The 14,601-nt window shown below is 31.6% G+C and overlaps 1 protein-coding gene and 1 non-coding gene across 2 annotated transcripts in view; both read right to left on the minus strand.

The window, feature by feature from the left end:
- The window catches only part of LOC107448249 (cilia- and flagella-associated protein 276), a 70,584-nt gene that overhangs the window by 16,428 nt on the left and 39,555 nt on the right, over positions 1–14,601 (minus strand). The window lies entirely within an intron of this gene.
- On the minus strand, positions 7,559–7,674 carry LOC122269661 (U5 spliceosomal RNA). Its single transcript, XR_006225312.1, has one exon. It is a non-coding gene; the product is annotated as a U5 spliceosomal RNA (small nuclear RNA).

Below are 14,601 nucleotides of genomic sequence, written 5' to 3' on the forward strand. Positions count from 1 at the left end.
AACTTACTGACTTTTATTTTTCTTTATTTATAAAATAAATTCCTTAAATGCTACAAACTTCAAAAGGAATTATGTATTTTATAACTTTTATACGTTTTTTAAAAGTGACAAATGGTTACCAATTTTATTCAAACTCACTTCAAGAAAGCGGAAGTTATTCAAAAATGGAAACCTAAATTAAAAGTGGTAAAACGTGGTGGTAAATATACTTACCACGGCCTTCAAAAGGGTTAAGACGCTTAAAAATTTTGGTTACATATTCGACAGCTTTTACTGTTCGGTACACCTTGCAGTGACTAATAAAATCATCAGCAATATTTTAAAAAATCTATGCTGAAATCGCAAGAATATAAAATCAATAATTTATCTTTATTTTTTGCAAAAATAATATGCTTAGTAAATAGTCAGTTGTTTTGCATCAAATAATTTTAAGCAGCAGAAGGTTTTTAATTTCTGAACAAGATTTTATTCTTAGCTAGCAGGTAGGTACTATTTTAATCGAAACTTGACAATAATTTAAAAAGGAACTTTAATTTAAACGAAAACCTAAATTAAAGAACTAGAAAAATTGTTTAGTATATTAATTAAAAAAATTTATATGCGTGGTAGCGTAAAGATTTAGATTTTCAAAAATTATTAAATTAAATTAAATAGTTGGTAAAATAATTCTGCGAAACAAGAACAGATGATTAAAAAATTTATTTAAAGATTAAGACGATATATAGCATGCTGGAAAATTTTAAGATACTTAAAAATTTCGACGTATTCGTATTAATAATTATAAAATATATATAGAAGAAATTGATAAATATATTATTCCAAATCTATGCATACGTATGTATATTATTGAAATTGTATCAATTATTGACGTAACAAACTAAAAAATAGAATATAATCACATTAAATCTGATCACAATCTGATGTATAATCATATTCTATCAGAAACATGCTTTTATAAAACTCGGCATTCGTTGAATAAAATGTTTTAATCAAATTTCTTTACTAAATTACGAATAAATTTTTAGACGACTTAAAAAGAAACATCGTATTTTATAATTAACGAAAAAGAAAGAAAAGAAGATTAGCAATCGGTTATTAGCGAAAAAAATATGAATGAAATTTTACGATACGCGCGCTAAATCAAGTTCCTCTCGTAAGTTAACCACATTTTATTATTAATCGCCCCATTTAAATATTTCTTCACTGTTTCCAAATTATATTTTTGAAAAATAATTAATTATAATTTTTCTCAGCTTCTACTAAATAAAAACATTTAGATTACACAAAAGATAAAAACATTTAGAAACTTTAGATTTTTCGATAGAAAAATATATAGATCAATATGGCATAAAAAAATCCATAACTCATAATCAACAGTTTATCATCTTCAATTAAATTAAATGATAAAAAAAAGCAATAAACAATTATTAAAAATAATTTTTTGCATGAAATTATCTTTGGGTGAATGGGTTACTTAAGTAGGGGCAGTTTTTTTTTTTTTTTTTTTTTTTTTTTTTTTTTTTTTTTTTTTNTAAATTTCTTCACCAATTTTAAAAATATGACTAAAAATGTGAAATTAACATTAAGGGGTCAGAACTTTGAATTGCTCTCCTGTCTAAGATATGAGAGCCACATTTCCCAGATTGCGGCTACCCCTTATATTTTGAGAATTAAGAATCCAAGCATGCAAAAAAAAAAAAAATTATTATTATTATTATTTAATCAGAGATAGTGCGTTTTTGTGTTTGATTTCGTAACTTAATTAACAGTTAGTACAAAGCAATTAGCATATGCGAGGTTACCCCCAGAAACCATTAGGATTGGCACTTAGTGCATGAAAATCCGATCATTAGAACAAAAGTTACTCAAACTTATACCTTGCCCCCCCCCCCCCCCCNCCCCCCCCCCCCACTGTACTACCACGTTACACATTTTACTAATATTGTCAAACTCATTTCCTAACTTTTGTCGAATTAGAAATGTTTAATTTTCTTTTTTTTTTTTTTTTTTTCATTTTCTTTCTCTAATCTCTTTCTATTTTTTTCATTTTCTTTCTCTTCTAATAAATGTTGATTATATTCTCAGAAATACAGAATACAATGTATAACTTCAAATTTGTGTTTCTTTAAAAATAATACATCATATTATTGAATATTAAGTTCAGAATTTTTTTTTTTTTCAAGAATTCCCTAAGCTCTCTAAATTATTTAATGATTCGTAAAAAAATACAAAGTTTGTCTCAAGAATTTTTTTCATATTATTTCACACGTAAAAATGTATTGAAAAAGGCTTTTTTTTTTTATTTCTCTAACAAAATAATTGCTTCTATCATTATTCTCCATTTATTCACACTCTAACAAAAATGTTTTTTCAAATATTTTCGTTCATAATAATTTACTTGAGTATTATAACTTACAAACTAACTGCTTTCCTAAGTTATAATCAACGCAATTATGTAGAAAGCGAAAGTATAATAGTCTTTCTCCCCGAAACGGAACACTAAAAAGATAATACAGATATGGATGTAACGTAGTACAAAATTAATTAGATAAAAAAATCTCTTTATATTCAAACTCATTTAAAAAATTTTAAATACCAAAGTAAAGACAGATATTTACTTTACGAGTTGGTTTCATTTTTTTTTTTTTTTCGATAACCCTTTCCTTAACCCCTTGGGGACGGGTGATTCAGAAAAGCATTCGTACAAAATCAGAATCAAGTTGCAATTAAATAAAAAACGGTAACTTAAATGTAGTCGTTACTAATTTGACAGACTTACTTTGCTTTTATTTTAATTATTGTTAGTTTAATAATATATATAATCGACGTTAATTCAAAGTATAACTAAATAGTTTTATTTTGAACAAAGTAATGGTGAATTAAATAAATCAAACAATTATAACTCCGCCCACAAATAAACTGCTAAAGAAATACTTTGATTACCAGTTTTATCTTTTCACCCTGATTGATACGGTTTTTTGCTGTCACGTATTTGTGACAGTCGGCGCGAAAGGGTTAAAGAGTTATCTTACATGAACCTTCATGATCTTGATCTGCCTCAGTGCACTTCATATGAAAATTTAATTATTACTCATTTTTGTTTTAAGATAGTAACTGGTACAGTGTAACTAGTACGCATAAGCTTTTATGGATTTTGTTTTGTATTTGACATGGGTTTACATATATTATGAATACTTTTATGGGCAGACTATTAGATTTACTCATTAAGCAACAAAAAGATCATTAGCAGTCCCACAGTTTCCCTTTTTGCTATTTGTCCGAAATTCATTAATATAACAATCTTGCTTATCAATCATTCTTGTCAAAAGCCACAAATAATCTGGTGTTCTTCTGACGCTGACACTTTAATACTGTACAAATTTTACACCTTATACTGTCATCTAATTTTTACATCTTTAAAATATTAGGAGAATGGTAATTTTTTTTCCTTCACCCTCTGTTCTATTACGATTATAAATTTTATATTAAATAGTGGGCGCTCCTTTTAATTAGATTCGGTATAAATAGTAACGCCTACTTCTTTGTCAGAATAGATATGTGGTTATATGAAATAGCAGCAGTGGACACCTCAGATCTTTATAAAGATAAGTAGTGGCCAGGCTCTACTTCGACTTCGAATAATTCTGGTTGAGTACCTCGGTGGACTTGCACTGATTCATAGGATCTGAAATGACTGAAAAAGATAAAATAATGACATGTCTAGTCATATAGTCATGGTGGGCATAAAGATTGAAATAAAAAGTAATAATAATAGTTGTAATACAGGTGCATGATAGTGTACCATCCGATAAGAAAAAGGCTACCTATGTGCTGTGTATGATATTTTCATTTAAGATTCTTTGCTGAAGATATCATTAAACTTTGCCTCGTCACATTTTTATGCTTCCATCTATCGCGCCATCTATGGCCAGGAATTCAACTTCTGTCACGCCATTCACACAACCACAATCCGTTTATATTACGGGTCACATTCACACACACAAAGGAGAAAGGAACACACAGAGAAAGAAAGATCCATGCTTTGCCCGGGATTCGAACCCAGGACCTTTCTGATGCAAGGACAGTTCCCTGCCCCCTACACAGGCCGGTCGGCCTCAAGTTTGATTCCTGACGTAGTATGGAGCATTTGTAAGGGATCGTATTGTTTCCCTCTGTCCAATGTTAAATTTATTTAGCTAGTGATCTTGTGGTTTAATTCTTCAGTTTTTAATTAATAATTAATTTTTTTTATCGGTATTTATGGCTACACATCAATTTATACACCACTCCTCAATTTCGTGGACAAAGTCTTGAAAAGGTAAAATGTCGTGCCAGCGGAACAGAAAGAAGGTTTTACTTCGAACTATATTTATTATTAGTTCATAAAAATTCCCTAGCTACTTTACTGAGAATGAAGATATTGATCAATACTGCCAGGAAGATAGCAAAATTTTGTTTCTTATTAAATTTAGCAAAATCTAGAACAGGGATCGGCAACGTATGGCCCGCTGCCCATTTGCGGCATGTTTAGAAATTTTGCGCTGCTTATTGCTCCTTTTGAAGCAAGCATCAATTTTTGGTTTTTTCCGAATTCAAAAATTTAAATTCTTTTAAAGTATTAAGTTAAAAACGTTTTGAATATTGGTGACCAAAGAAAAAATATTTTATCGTCCTTAAAAATGTAACTTATTAAAAATATTTTTTAAATTATAGTAGATTTCAGCTTTTTACCATTAAATTATACATACATTTTTGCATTTATTTAACATTAAAAAAATTCCGAACAAATTTTAAATTTCTCTATTTCTGGAATAAAATTGTTCCTTCCCTCTATATTTTTTAGAAAGCAATTTCGTCAATTTTAACAAAAATATAATTGAAACGAAAAATTTTATTTCATTTCTTATGTTAACTTATTAACCATGTCTCTTTATGTATTCTCATTTTAGAACGAATTTAATATGAAAAAACTTCCGAACTCCAGTCATTGCATGAAATTTGTTGGTAGTTTCGTACCATAGGCACCAATGTTGTTAGTTTAATGTGTAAAGAATATAATTTTACACGAAAGCAAAAATGCAGTTTTCACCCCTTTTACAAAGAGTTCCAAATCTGTCATAAGTATAGCCCTCACGCAATATTTTATTAAGGCAAAAATGCTCTCAACAGGAAAAAGGTTACCACTAGTATAGAAAGTTTAGTCATGAGAATTTTAAAAACTAAATTGATTTAATAAACATTTAAGATGTTTTTTTTTTTTTTTTTTTGTTAATTTTGTCTTTTGTTAATTTTTTTGTTTTATTAATTTCTAACAGTGAAGGGTATTGATATTCAAATATCCATGGTATTAGCTCTGTAGACACGTTATATAATAAAATCCGATCAGTTCAGAAGCTATAATAACCATTATAGTGAGTATAGCTTTTGAAAACAGTTCAAAAGCTATAATAACCATTCCATTATAGTGATTAAATTATAAAAGTCTACTTTTCAGAGTTTTGTCCAGCTTATTCCATTACAGTTACTCTCAATTGTTATATACATTTTTTGACATTTCTGTGAGATATTTTATTTAGGGAATAGAAATCGGAAAAAGGTGTGTTTCCTTAGAAAAAAATACTTTTCAGCGTCAGGATTCCAAATATTACAACAAAAAAAATTTTTATGCAGAGAAAGTACTTTGTGTTCAATTTCGTAACTTAATTAATAGTTGGCACCAAATAATTTGCATAATTAAGGTCACCCCCAAGAGCCATTAGGATTGACACTTAGTGCGTAATAATCCGATCATTTGAACAAAAGTTATTCAGGGTGATATATTTTGCTTCTGCCGAATGTATACATTAAACTCATATTGTTCAAGTGAGAATAGATTTAATTTTTGTCTCTTATTGGTTCGTATGCTATCGTGGTAAATTTATTAAAATGCTAAGTGAAACGTATGCTTGCCTTAAAATATGTAGACTACTATATTGCTTTCTCGTAGCATCTTTTCTTCAAATTGCGACGAAAAAGCTGAAACTTAATTGATCTAAGTCTTAAATGTGCGTACTAAAATATAAAATTCATGAACTTTTGGGGCAGCTATCCACTGTTAGTTCACAACCTTTAATCTTCTACTAATCGGTTATATGGACGATTGCATTGTTGGCGATTGCTTTTTCAAATTGAGACCCATACAAATATAAACACCTATGACTAGTGAGCACGAATAACAATATCGTGACTCACTGTCAAAAATCTATCACAATAATTTTCCAATTTATATAATTTCGATATTGGTGTCAATATTTTTGTTATTCAAATAAAATTTTGCCACATTCACAATAATATCGAATCCAATAATTACCACTTTGTATAATACTCATGATATTGTCATATTCCAGACACCTATGGGTATTATCGGTAGCCGGTGACCTGTGCAAATCAGAGCTTGGTGCTGTTCTACCCGCTTACGAACTTGGCTTCATGGTACACATAGCAGATACGTACTGATTTTTTTTTTTTTTTACATTTCAAGTTTATAATATTTTTATTTATAGGTTAATAATATAAAAGTTTCAGAATTCATGATAAAAGATGCGTGCAATTAATTATTGTTGCTAATAATTAGCATAAAAATTTTATAGTATTAGAATTTAATGAATTTAAAAGCCTTCAAATTGAAATGCCGTTTGGATGAATGCGAATAAGGATATTTATGCTTAAAATTACCACTGACCGGGAAATATAATATTTCTTTAATTTTCAATTTATATANTGTCTTCTTGATTTGTTCAAAATTACAAGGCAACGGAGTTGAGCATTAGTACTCGTAAACCCAAAATTGGGTCGGCTGTTCAACGACAGTTATAAAAAATAATTTAACTATATATATATATCTGTGTGTGCGTGCGCGCGCGCGCGCGCGTGTGTGTGTGTGTGTGCGTGCAGCATAGGAGTAAATAACGATAGCGACGATAATTTAACAAACATTAACAAACATAACAATTTAAATTAGAAATAAAGAGGATATAGCAGTTAACGTTATTGACATGACTCGTGAGAGCTGCCATTGCGCAGTGGTCTCCGGAATGCATGTGAATAAGAAAAATATTGTTCTGTGGTGTAAAGTCAAGAGTTAATTATAAATTCGGGAGTTTTGGGACTGGATGGCGCCTCTCAATGACGAACAGGATGATGCAACTATCTTAAAGTATTACGTGATGTCTGATGATGTGATCTGCTGAGATATTACACCATAATATATTGTAACAACAGCTCCACATATATATATATATTTATTTATAAGAAAACTGTTACCAGTTTCTAGGATTTCCAAGATGTGATTATTTAGAAACAACCCCTGGGGGGAAATTTTTAACTGTAGAAAAAATTCACGATCCAAATTGGTGCTCCTGCTCCCTTTCTAGAGTTATTAGCGAAATTCCATCCAGCCCGATTATCGTATTTTTAAGAGCCACTTCAGCTGCGTTAAGAATGAAGACGATCTTGTAAGTATTAACCTTAGATCTGTTTCCAGAATTACTGATCAAAAACACATCACTTTTATGCATTAATCCCACTATGTGGCATTCCAAAAATTAGCTTAAGATCATTAGGATGCTCCTCTCCACGGTAATCTTTAGTAAAAGGTGAAAGATTAGTACGATTGATGAAGAGAAGTCAGAGCACTATCAGTACATTTTATACCAGGACGATGTGAGCGCTGAAAAATAATGCTTTACATAATTTTATACGCAATACGATACTTGAACTTAAGTTGATTACGGAGTCCTTGTCCGCACAGCGGACACTTCACCCCTTCGTCTGAAACTGTACGTCTGGAATGGCGACTATTTAAATTGTAGGAAGTGTTGGCTTGAGATGTGAAGCAATTAGCAAGTTTGGTGAAGGTGCTTTTTTTCGGAAACTGCGGAAACTAATAATTGGTGCACCGGAGTACCTGGCCAAAAAGGCCACCTCCGTAAATTATATGATTACAAACTGAATCAAAGGCCATTGATATTAAAATTATTTGGGTTAGTAAACTTAATGTTAGTAGTTAAATAAAATTGTGGTAAAGAAGATAGAACAGGGATAACACAGACAGGTAATAACAAAAACAATGAAAAAAAATTAAATTATTTATTATAAATCATTATTTATTTTTTATTTAAAATTATTGACAAATAAGCAGTTAGTGATTAGCATTGTTAGTAGTTGAATTTGTGAATTGAATCAAAATGAGCCGCAGTAATTCCGCGAAGGATTGGGCCAACCCAAGAAGGTGGAAAAGGGTAATGATGATAGAGTAGATGAGGAGCCAGTCTGGGGGATTGAAAAATCAGCAATACGACTCAAACGATGTCTTGGAGATTATTATAGTAATGGAGAATTGCCTTAAGCCGTCTCCTACACTTAGGGTCATCTGGGTCGTAGTAAGAGGAAGACCAAATAAGGGGGTTGAAGTGTCCGGTGCTCTTAAGAAAATACTTAAGAGAACTATTTTTGTATAAGTCAAGAAGGCTAGGCGTACGGGTGTCATTACGTATATTTTTATTCCTGAAATACCAGGGTGAATTTGTGATATTGCTTAGGGTTTTGCTGTGTTGCATTAATTTATTGATTTTTATTTTACTTTCTTTATAAAATGTTGCGGTAGATAGGATTTATTGAAGTTCATTACTGTATTTCGAAAGGATATTTATTTAATACGATTAATTATTTTATATGATTAATTATTTTCTATGGGTTTAATAATTCTCTCATGCCGTACTGTGATTATAGATTTTTAAATTACAGTTTGAGTAGAAAGTATGCGTTACTCTCGAATTTACTCCTATTAATATCAAATTTTAATGCAACTAAACCAACAAATCAAAATATGTGAATTTATGTGATACTTTGGGAATTACATTAAAAAGTAATCGTCCATTGTGTTCTCTTATATGTTTTCTGTATTACAGTTGCGACTTTTGAGCATTTATTTCGAATTTACAAACCATGCATCATTCCTCATATTCATAAATTTTATTTAGCAGTTTCTCAATTGCCAAGTGTGTATTAACTTGCAGCCAGAAAAGTTAGCTGGGTGTGGTAGGCCGCAATTTCAGAAAACACAGGCTCAGTTAAGACCCTAGTACAGGTAAAGGAGGGATGGGACCCGGGCAACCATCATGCATTATGATTGGTCGTTGCAGTTCTATTAGACTGGACCGAAGAGCTGGCAGCGGTAACACTGCCTCTACCTTCTGCCTCCCCTGAACTTCTCCACGGTGACTGGATCTCCTCGATGCTGTTGAGGTCGTAGATTCTGCGATGAGATTCTTAATTTTCCTAGAGACAAATAAGATAAACAGGATAATAGATAATAGGTAGGATAAATAGGAAAATTCATGTAAGATGGAATTTCGGGAGATTTGCTAACCCTTCTCCTAAATTAGACTAATTTTGTAAAGTCGAATCCTTTCCAAAGCAAAATATCTCCCAGTTCCCCAGTCTTCAAGTCAGCATTTAACCCTTTGAAATTAACTTTCAAGTTTTTGGGGTTTAGGAGACATCTGCGCGATAGCAGTCTCGACTATAGGAAACTCAGCCCTTGTCGAGGACCACCTCAATTATCGGAGAGGTCTCTACCTGGGAATCGATGATGTCAGTCGATTCAGTGCTGGCCCTAACCCTTTGGAATCGGATTTATTTAAATACCAGTCTCGGGAGAAGCAGCCAAATTAAAAGCTGGTAGTAAGCTTTAAGATTATTGTTTTTTCTTAGTTTTTTTTGTTGATAAGTCAGCAAATAAAATTTAATACCTTCCACCATTTTCATTTTAACAATTGGGCAGTAAAAGCATTGCAACATACTTTTACCAGCACTGTTTATTCATTCAAAATAAATGCATGACGAGTCTCACTCTTCAACTGGTTTAAGGTTAGTCAAAGGTTTAAGTTCCTTCTTACTCTTTCTCGCAGTAGATGATGATTCAGGCGCAGGTTCAGTATCAAGCAGCGGGTTATCCTCAGGCTTGCAATCAGGATTCTCAGAATTGAGCGTATCATTGCGGTTTGAAAGTATCTCAGTTGGAATGTATTGAAATGGAATGAATGTTGGAAAGTATCTCAGTTTAGTGGAATGAGAATCTTCTCATTCCACTAAATACTTATTTTTCTAAGAAGACGATTTTCTTCTTTTTCCAAATGTTTAATATATTCGAGTCTTGACTCATAGTTCCAGAATTTTCATTATGTGCTACCTTAATGTAACTCAAATGAAGGGGAAGTTCCCGATTTAAATCGTTAGTCATCCGGGTGAACATTCATTTGCCTCCGCGTCCGAAACGTAGGGTTATCATATCCCTGAGCTCGGTCTATTTTAAAAGGCCTCAGTCAAATATATTTTAACGACTATTTACATACTCATTGAAATTACAGAGCTATGAAAAATATCGCATCTCAATTTTAAAATGTTACTGTTTTTCATTGTATTTGTTACGAAGGTCTGCATGATACAAAATTGTAGCTGAGGAAATACGTTATTCGAAAATTTCTTATCTAATTTAAAAATCATTATTTCAAAAAGAAAAAGATAACTGTCCTCAAATAAAACAAGTACAAAAAAAAGAAACAGAGTATTCGAAAATTTTATCAATTTCGATTAAAAAAATAGTTATTCAACTAACAGTAAATAAAAATATTGAAAATAAACAGCACAATTCGAATAAACGTATTTACATTTATTCTGAAATATCAGAAAATCGAGCTAAAATTTGTCCTGCATTCAGAGTGCTTTTTTTCTTCTATTTCTCAGGACTGGACTAAGCAGTCTTCTTCTCTCTGTCAGATCGTCAAACGCATAATTATTAACTAGCATTTGTCGAAGTTGGATTAATATCTGGAAATATAGCTCATTTGTCAACCTGTACAATTAATGTACTGGGATGACCAGAGCGTTAAGTAAAGAGAAGAATTGTCCAATAGGATTTCTTTTGCCAATCAATCAATGAATCAAAATTTAAATAGCAAACTATTTATTTGTAAAATATTATGGTAAATTATTGTCTTTTTTAAAACGTATTTTTTAATATTCATTTTTTTGTAGAGAATTTTTTGGAAATTTCTTACCATATTTAGGGAGAATATATTTTATATGGATAATCATTTTTCTGTGCGTTTAAAAATTTTCTTTTACAATATTATAATCATAGATTTTTAAATTACAGTTTCAATAGAAAGTAGGCGTTACTCATTAATTTACTGCAATTTATTTCAAATTTCAATACACTACTAAACTATCAACACTGGTCTCAATCCCATATATATACGCTGACTTTCTTTCTCTGTGGTTGAAAATAATAAAAGCAAGTTGTAATTTTTAAAAATTTCTTGTCTTGCTTCTGGATCTGGGCGTCTGAGCCGCGAATCGGCTCCTATCTCATTCATCGTGTGGTATTTGTTATTTTGTTTGGTTTCGTTGAGGTTAGCAGGCAATGTGGTTGCTGTCAGAAGCACCCTGCTTGAATAAATAATAATGATGAAAAGGAGCAGCTTGTTCTAAACTATGTGTGACTTGAGTATTGTATGCTGGTTGATGGTCAACGTGGAGAAACGCTTAATAGATCTCTCAATATTGCAGTTGAAGCTGACGTCATAGGTGGATCTGAGATAAGAAATTCGTGAAAGCTTTTATTTATTTTGATGATTGTGATATGAGGCGTCGGATGTAAAGTGAGCGGCTATTGGTCTGTATTTTATATCTTTTTTGTAGTTTTCAAAGTTAAATATCTGATTAAAGTTAGCTGTATTGCATTTTTTGGCCTTGTTGAAGAAATCAGCATTTAATTTATGAATATATTGTGATAGGATCGGAATTTTGAGGTCTTAGTGAATATTTGCATTTCTGATGAATCATCTGGCACAGGTGATTTCTCTCAGTATTTTGTTTTGGCATTGGTTTAGCTCTTGCATGAGGTACTCTGGTATGGTTGTCCAGGCAGGTGAGGAATATGTCAAAATTGGTCTGATCATCGATGTATAGTGCAGTTTTCTTAGTTTTAATGACATATTCTGGTTGTAGATGAGTGGTTGTAGCACTATTGTTGTTGCATTTTGCTTTATCTGCTATATTTTCGTTGTGGCCGTACCAGGTGAGTTTGCTATTTATTATGAGGCAGGGGTAGTTTGTTTTTTTGACTATGGGTATTTGGATATTAAACATTTTTGGTTCCACTGTGGTAATATTTTTATTCTTCTTTTTCTGTATACTTAGGATTCGAGATTTATCTGTCTTTACTGCTATTTAAAAAAAGTAATCTTTTTTTTTACTATTCTATGTTTCTCTGCGCAGAAAAATTTAATAAATAGTAATTTTAGTAAACAATTAACAATAGTATGAACAAGTTTGAAATTTATTAAGGGCGATTTTTTATTTTTTGCGAAGCGAAGCCAATGTCGACCAACACCGTTTTCCTGAGTAGCCCTTGATTCCCACATTGGATCTGAATGAGACTGGATCATTCCATTTATTTCAAAGGTGGGGAAAGTAGAATTTACTGCGCATCATTTCGGCGCAGGAACTATACAGTGAATCCGATTGCAATATTTTCTTAGAAGACACATAAGCTCCTATTCTTTCTGTAAGCAGATTTTTAAAATTTAAACTATGGCGCCATTTACCAATTTGGAATTATATATACATTAACTTATACATTTCTAATAAGTTTTAAATTAATCGGATGCTTTTAAAGATAATATTTTTTACACTCTGATTAAATTTTTTTTAAATCGTAACTGATTTCATATAGTGTCTGAAATATTTTTTATATCTCTTTATGTATTTTCATGAAGTTGAGGTAAGAAAATCTAAGTAAAATCTGGAAAGATTAATCATAGTATAGAATTGCCCTGCCCGGTATACCCTACACCAGGGGTGGCGAACCTTTATACACCAACTTGCCATTTTTTTCAAAAAATTTTTTAATGAGGTCATAGACGTGCCGTCAAATAATTTTGCCTTCGTGATTATTGGGAAAATAATAATGCTAAATACTATCAACTCAAAACTCTTTATTTACATTGAAAAAAAATATATTTTGCAATGTCTCAGTTATACGCGTAATTCAACTTAAAGTAACATCAGTGTGACTTCTGTTGTTGCAGATTAGATGACCAATAACTTATATTAGATTGTAAGATGTTAGTTTAAGCAGGACTGTTTATTTTTTTGTTAGTTATTTATTTTTAGCTTGTTTTTTATGGTTATTAATTGCCTTTTTAGCATTAATTGTTAATTTTTTTCATTAATAATTGTTTATTATTTTGCGTGTTTTTTTGTGAACTTTAATTTAATTGTTACATATGCTTCATAGTGTAATAATAGCATTTGAGTAATAACAATTCATAGTGTAATAACAAACGTGATCGGCGGCGAGCCCAAAATATTGTGTCGGATGCCATAAATGGCACGCGTGCCATTGGTTCGCCATCCCTGCCCTACACTGATGTTTTTTTTAAGGTCAAGGGACACTGCCCGGTATACCCTACACTGATGTTTCTTCTAATCTATCGTCAGTAAGTATTAAAATATCGAATGAATGTAATTATATTCACGAATAAATTAATATCAAATCGGATGTAATAAATATTTCGGACATTCACCAAAGCGACTATGTGATTGTCAACATTCACCGGTGAAAGTCAACAACCATCGTTTTCGGTCATTCACAGTAACATGCACATCATTCACATAATAACCTCATCAGGACGTTTATTTCATACTTTGCCTAAATAACATCTGAAATTATATATAATGCCTCGGCAATGTGTGAAATATAAATCATTTCATACTAGTTTTAGGCATTATAAATAATGCCGGATATCATACTTTGTCGGTAACAGGTATAAAAATTGATTTAAAAAAAAGCATAAGTACAACACTTTAAAAAAATATTACGAAAAATACCACACCCCTATTTTAAGTCAAACAATACTTGCCATAGGGGAGAGGGGGGCACATGTGAACAGGGGGCACATGTGAACACAGGGGCGGATCTACTTAAGGGCTCTTTGGGCTGCAGCCCATGGCCCCGTGGAAACAAAGGGCCCCAGTCCCCACTGAAAACAATAGGTGATATTTTGAATTTAAAAAAAATCTAATATTAAAAAAAAATATTATATGGTTGGCAACCCTGAGATCAATCAACCCATGCATGCGCGCGTCCATCGAACGGAACGGGGAATTACCCGTCGCTTGTTTTAGGTCAGTGTATTTTTTCGTGTCTATTACGGGGGACTTCCGCAGCGCCGCTTAACGCCCGACGTAATTTTGTTTTTTTTCCGCACTTCTGTTCTCGTCATCAAAGTGACAAACTTGTTTAGTTTACTAATAACTTTCTTGACTACCAGAAACCGTCTGATCCCACTAAGAACTATAATGGTGTTCAGCAAGAGGACGGTAATACCGAGGCGGAAAGAAATTTAGAGAATATTAAGTTTGAGAAATATGTTGACGTGGGCTTGTGGTCAGAATTGCTAAATAATGATTTTATTAATGACATACTCTCACATGAAATGACTGACTTTCAAAATAAAGATCCGAAAAATATATATTCAGCTTCAATAAAGAAAT

Source organism: Parasteatoda tepidariorum, chromosome 1 (assembly GCF_043381705.1).
Source record: "Parasteatoda tepidariorum isolate YZ-2023 chromosome 1, CAS_Ptep_4.0, whole genome shotgun sequence".
Taxonomy (NCBI): Eukaryota; Metazoa; Arthropoda; class Arachnida; order Araneae; family Theridiidae; genus Parasteatoda; species Parasteatoda tepidariorum.